Genomic DNA, 6,086 nt, shown 5'->3' with positions numbered 1-6,086 from the left:
TAACAAATATTATCACAAAACTATGGCTGTCTCTTAATGGTTAAAAAAAAAAAATAAATAAATAAAATAAAAATCAATACTTTGCCACACGGGCACGACCTTTCCATATTTCCTACTGAAATTAATCCTTCACAGGTGACTTATGTTTCATAGATTATCATAGTTACAGGGCGTTTTTTAATAATGTTATCTGTGAAATATGTAAAGACATGTTTATGTCACACATTCCATCACCCACATAAAGGTACCACCAAGAGGCAAACCTACCTGACAAACTCTACAAATGCATGTCTTACTTTTGGCATAAGTCGAAAGTCCCAACTGATATGTTAGGTTTGGAGAATTTCAACTGATTAAGTTACTGTGGGATTAGCTAGGTTAAGATGGGCTTGGATTGGTTGTGTGAATAGGTTAGGTTATGACAGATTAGATTTATTGTTAGGACTCAAGACTGGGATTTGGCCTGACAGATACTCAAGGGGTCTCTAAGCTACGTGGCAATCCAAGGTGGTTAAAATCACGGGGGGTGGGGCAAAGACCCCAGTTAGAATAGGTTAAGACCTCCTCTTCCTGTTTCTCCCATTTTTTTTATCTTTTTATTATTCTTCCTTCCTCCAGGTGGTTTTACATTAACCGGCCTGCCTAATGCGTTCCTATAAGCCTGGAAACCATTTACAACCGTTGGTAATAACCATATAATCAACCCACGCACATATGGGTAGAGGAATAGTGCTCATCCCCGTAAAACAACTTGCTCAAGACAAACGGCCACCCCTTATCGGATTATGGCGTCTGGCTATTGGTAGATGGGATACGTTAGGTTAGACTGGATCGTTTGATTTCGTATGGAGTTCAATGTTTGATGCACCAACGTGTCCTGTTGGCAAGATAGTAATCAACGTATCCAGTCAGTAACCAGGTTGCCACAGTCAAACTGGCGGCTTCCTTAAATACCCCAAACAGTATATTTTATTTTTTCTCTACACTTTTGCAGTCCAAAATAACCAGATAACTATGTTTCACATGGCTATAAAATTACTTTCCTAAAGATCATGAGATTGTAAGAAGGCAGTTGCAATCACCACACCCATATGCGATATCAAAAATTTAAAGAACATAAAAGTTCGTCGGAAAAAAAAAACGGTTATAATATACTGAGCAAAGTTATAACACAGGAGGAAATATAGGTAAATAAAGAGAGCAATGTGTACTTATTCCCGTTTTGGAGGCGACGGGCCTGAGGCTGGGCTGGTGTAGTGCAGAACACTTAAGGACAGGAGGCTGACCTACGCCCCTGGTAGTGTGTACAAGACAGAAATACCTGTGGGACTCCAACCACAGTGCACAGCCACAGGCCACTGTACATTCTGACCCAAAAGCTCTACTATCACACCACCATTAAAAAGGCAACAAAAGTGGTACCAAAGTAACAAATAACTCAGCACACAAAGTATACTCCCTCTGGCTACCTCTGGGACTAAAACCACAGCACATTTTGACCCGAGGGCTCTACCTCCACGCCACCATTAAAAAAAGTAACAAAGTGGGTAAAAAAGTGAGTAACAAGTAACATCAAAGAAAGTAAATGTCCCTCCAATAAGACAGAGTAAACTGAGAGTAACAAATAACATCAGAGAGTAATGTCTGTCCATAGAGATAATTCTCAGCACTAAGCAAAAAGACAAAACAAAATGTAGATTCCATTAAAGTAAAACAAAAACTTATAAGATGAATCAAATCACACCAGGTGTGGGGATGGGGCCTGCCGCTGTGTGGGGTGGTGGTAAATCACACCAGGTGTGGGGGTGGGGCCTGCCGCTGTGTGGGGTGGTGGTAAATCACACCAGGTGTGGGGGTGGGGCCTGCCGCTGTGTGGGGTGGTGGTAAATCACACCAGGTGTGGGGGTGGGGCCTGCCGCTGTGTGGGGTGGTGGTAAATCACACCACGTGTGGGGGTGGGGCCTGCCGCTGTGTGGGGTGGTGGTAAATCACACCACGTGTGGGAGTGGGGCCTGCCGCTGTGTGGGGTGGTGGTAAATCACACCAGGTGTGGGGGTGGGGCCTGCCGCTGTGTGGGGTGGTGGTAAATCACACCAGGTGTGGGGGTGGGGCCTGCCGCTGTGTGGGGTGGTGGTAAATCACACCAGGTGTGGGGGTGGGGCCTGCCGCTGTGTGGGGTGGTGGTAAATCACACCAGGTGTGGGGGTGGGGCCTGCCGCTGTGTGGGGTGGTGGTAAATCACACCAGGTGTGGGGGTGGGGCCTGCCGCTGTGTGGGGTGGTGGTAAATCACACCAGGTGTGGGGGTGGGGCCTGCCGCTGTGTGGGGTGGTGGTAAATCACACCAGGTGTGGGGCTGGGGCCTGCCGCTGTGTGGGGTGGTGGTAAATCACACCAGGTGTGGGGGTGGGGCCTGCCGCTGTGTGGGGTGGTGGTAGCGGTGGTTCAGGTACAGTGCCGAGACACTGACCAACAGTTTGACCACAAACCACGCCACCACCCCCACCCAAGCCCCATTCCACACCTCCCACACCTCTATCACCCCAACTATGGCCTCCAGGGGGTGAAGCAGCTGGGCACAATAGATGGCACTCAGTGCCAGCTGCCAACTCAGCATACTGACACCCAGAATTACACTCAGCACCAACAGCACAACCTGAAACACGTCATTTTTGACAAACCAAAAGCCAACCCAAGTGGTGAGAAACCAACAGTGATAAACAATAAGCCAAGTTAGACCCGCGTTGAGCTCATACCGCAATTGTGAAGAAATTACCATCCCGGTCAATTCAGACAACATTAGCCTACCGGGATAGTGACTATATTGTTCTCCTAATGACTTAATTGCCCAGTTAAGCCTTGATGGCTCAATATTATGTCGCAAAATTGTGTCTACAGGAACACCATTCTCAACAAATTTGGAAACAATATCAGAAATATCCTTACGGAAATAGGGAACACATGTTTTGACAAAAATGGTGAAACCTAAATCAGTAAGTGACACAATTACGAACCAACAAGTTATGAGTACGAACAATATCTTTTTGAGGAGGGGCCGAATCCCGTTAGTGTTGACGGGGATAGTGGTGGGGCGGTAGACCCCGTTGTCCATGTGTACAACTGTGTGGGACATTTTGGGATGAGCTTACCAAAACTTAATCGTAAGCTATATCACAATCCAATATCGTACTACACAGTACGATTAATTTTAACCTTACTAACCGTTATAAAATTACGAGTCACAATGAAAATGCGAGAGCGGACAACACACCCTCTCGCTAACTCGTCCACTAGAGTCGCTCACGCAGGTGCTCACCTTTTATAGCCCCAAGACGCCGGAAGTGGATATTATGAATACTTCGCGCTGCCAATATTTCGTTATTTTTCTGCCATAATTACCTCAGTGCCATTCAATCCCTTTAAACTTACACATTTTAAGAAAAAACAAAATCCGTATTCTTAATTTTAGTAAATTATGATTGATTTAGTGTTAAAATCGCATATTAAGAAACGTGACGTAGGTACTATTTTCGAGACTGCCTTTTTTCGGTCGTATCAATTTAAATTCAAATCGGCGTTTGTATTTTTGAATGCACCACAGCAAAGGCAACATAAACTAGCCATATTGTTTTGTGAATATTCATTGTTTCCTTTTTCATTTCCTAACTATTGTTTCTTCAAAGAAGACAGAAATAAATAACGTTTCACAAAGACTTCTCCAACCTCCTTGGAAAATATCATGCATAGTTATGACATCTACCACAATACTAATCTACTGGCCTGTGACTCAAATCCTTTCCATAGCACCTCTTCGTGACTAGCACCATAGTCTATGTTAGTGCTAATCTCTTATTACAGCACAACACTGAAGATGGTTAGATGGCAATTTTACGCCAAGTTAAAGTAAACAGAGTTTAGTATCGTCACTATTTACTTTCCTCTAACTTCTCCTAAAGGCCTTACTTTGATCAGCTGGATTGGTGATAATTACAGTATAAGGGAAAAACATTCAAGCACCAGATTCTGTGGCTACTAATGGTGCTTTTAATAACAAAATCAAACAATTTATGGATGTTGTGAACTCGTCTTCAGCTACAATTAGGGTGAGGTGGGGGTCAACCCTACTATTAGTGGCAAAATATTACACCAAACATTCAGATAAAGGTTTTATTATGAAATGTAAATATCAAAAGAAGCTTCAGGAATAGGGCTATCTTTGGTATGGTTATCACTTCTTTTGAAATATGATAAGTTATCTTAAAAGTGTTTTTTTCAAAAAGGTAGCCATGTGTATAGATAGTGAGGGTGAAGCCTACATCCTGTCTGACAACACTTTAATGTGTTACCAAAGTAAATCTAAGTTTATATATGAAGTAGGCAATATAAGAATTCAGAGCAGAGACATTTATCTACTCCATGACTTTCATATTGCCTTACAAGCAACACAAAAATTTAATATTCCATTATTAAATGTTTAACTTGGCTGAATACTGAAATGTGGTGCTAAATTATTGTAAAAGTAAAGGACATATGCTGTCCCAGTACAAAAATGTTGGCCACATGTTACAGAAATATATATGCCATGAATGAAGAAAAACAGGCCAGGTTAAGACGTAGGACTGTTATTATTTAAAAAAGATATATGCTATAACAGTACATAAATAAAGGTGAAGGTACACACTGCACTCTTTAATCTACCTCGGGTGTTATGCCAGCATGTTAACCTGATGTTACAAGTCTACTTCATATTGTACTGAGTTAGAGCCACATTGAATTTAATTATTCTGGCAAGCCTCTGTTTTACCTCCCCCATTTGCAAGGCATGTTGATAAACCTGTGAAAGACATATTACGTGAGTTCTTCACACACAAATCACCTTACTAATACTGTATTTTGTAATTTGTGGTGGACCGTAGAGAAATGAATTGGTATTGTACGGCCTACAACTATCGGTAAAAATAAAATGACACAATATCTTTATTGGGTTATAGGCCAAATAATTCAATCTGCAAGGCTCAAATGCATATCCCATATTAACAAAATTAAACATATATCCCTGCAACAAAATCGTACCGTATATGACTGAAAATCACGTTGCACCAAACACATGTACATAATTTCATGCTGGATTGCTAGCAGTAATGTTCTGTGAGTATCCAGGTACCTTCTAGGTATTTATTTTGTATGATGTGTCCACTACCCACGCCATAATATTTATAAATTCGACACAGGCCTCGGGATTCGATGGTCATCAATTTCTTCATATATATTATAGCAGCTAAGTAGACAGACTCTAATTACGACAGAATGCCCTACCATCAGAATCTACCAGTATTCATTGTCGATATACGTTGTATCAGCAGTGCTAAATGTTATACCAGACATCCAAAAAACTGAAAACTCACCTCCCACATCCAGCTTTCCACATGTAAACATGGCGCTACCAGGCGGCCCAGCTGTCCTGCCGCGTTTTCTTCTTCTTAAGCGGTTACTATTCTAGACCCAATAGGGAGTAAAGGAAAGCGTCTGTACCACTCCCTAGTACGGTTATACCCACCTCACCCTACCCTAGAGCGTCTGTACCACTCCCTAGCACGGCTTATGCCCACCTCACTCAACCCAAGAGTGTCTGTACTGTACCCTGGACTATGCATGTGACTAATGCCACGGGTAAAGAAATTTATGGTTATAATCTGGTGGCATCAAATATATTACATACTAATTATACTTATAGCATGTTAAAATATCACATGATATTCGCCTACGTGGATATACACGTATCAGTACTTATCTACTTCAGAGAGTGCACAATTAACCTATACCTATTCTTCGCAAACATTCATATTTACTGGAATTCAATGTATAACAAGATCATTTTATAAATACGTTTGACAATTATACGTACATAACACCGTGGATGAAAGTTATTGTTGTAGTGTCTACAGTATATTCTTTTACAGTAACTGTACAGATAAACTTGTATACACCACTATTATGTGATTAAACTGTGTACTATGCATTACGACTAGCCATTCAACATACCATGCAATGCTATCTGCAGCTGTGGTAGTCCATCTCTGTTCACTT

Source organism: Coenobita brevimanus, chromosome 96 (assembly GCF_032717465.1).
Source record: "Coenobita brevimanus isolate Jiangsu-jjx chromosome 96, ASM3271746v2, whole genome shotgun sequence".
Classification (NCBI taxonomy): Eukaryota; Metazoa; Arthropoda; class Malacostraca; order Decapoda; family Coenobitidae; genus Coenobita; species Coenobita brevimanus.
Note: the sequence above shows the minus strand (reverse complement) of the source record.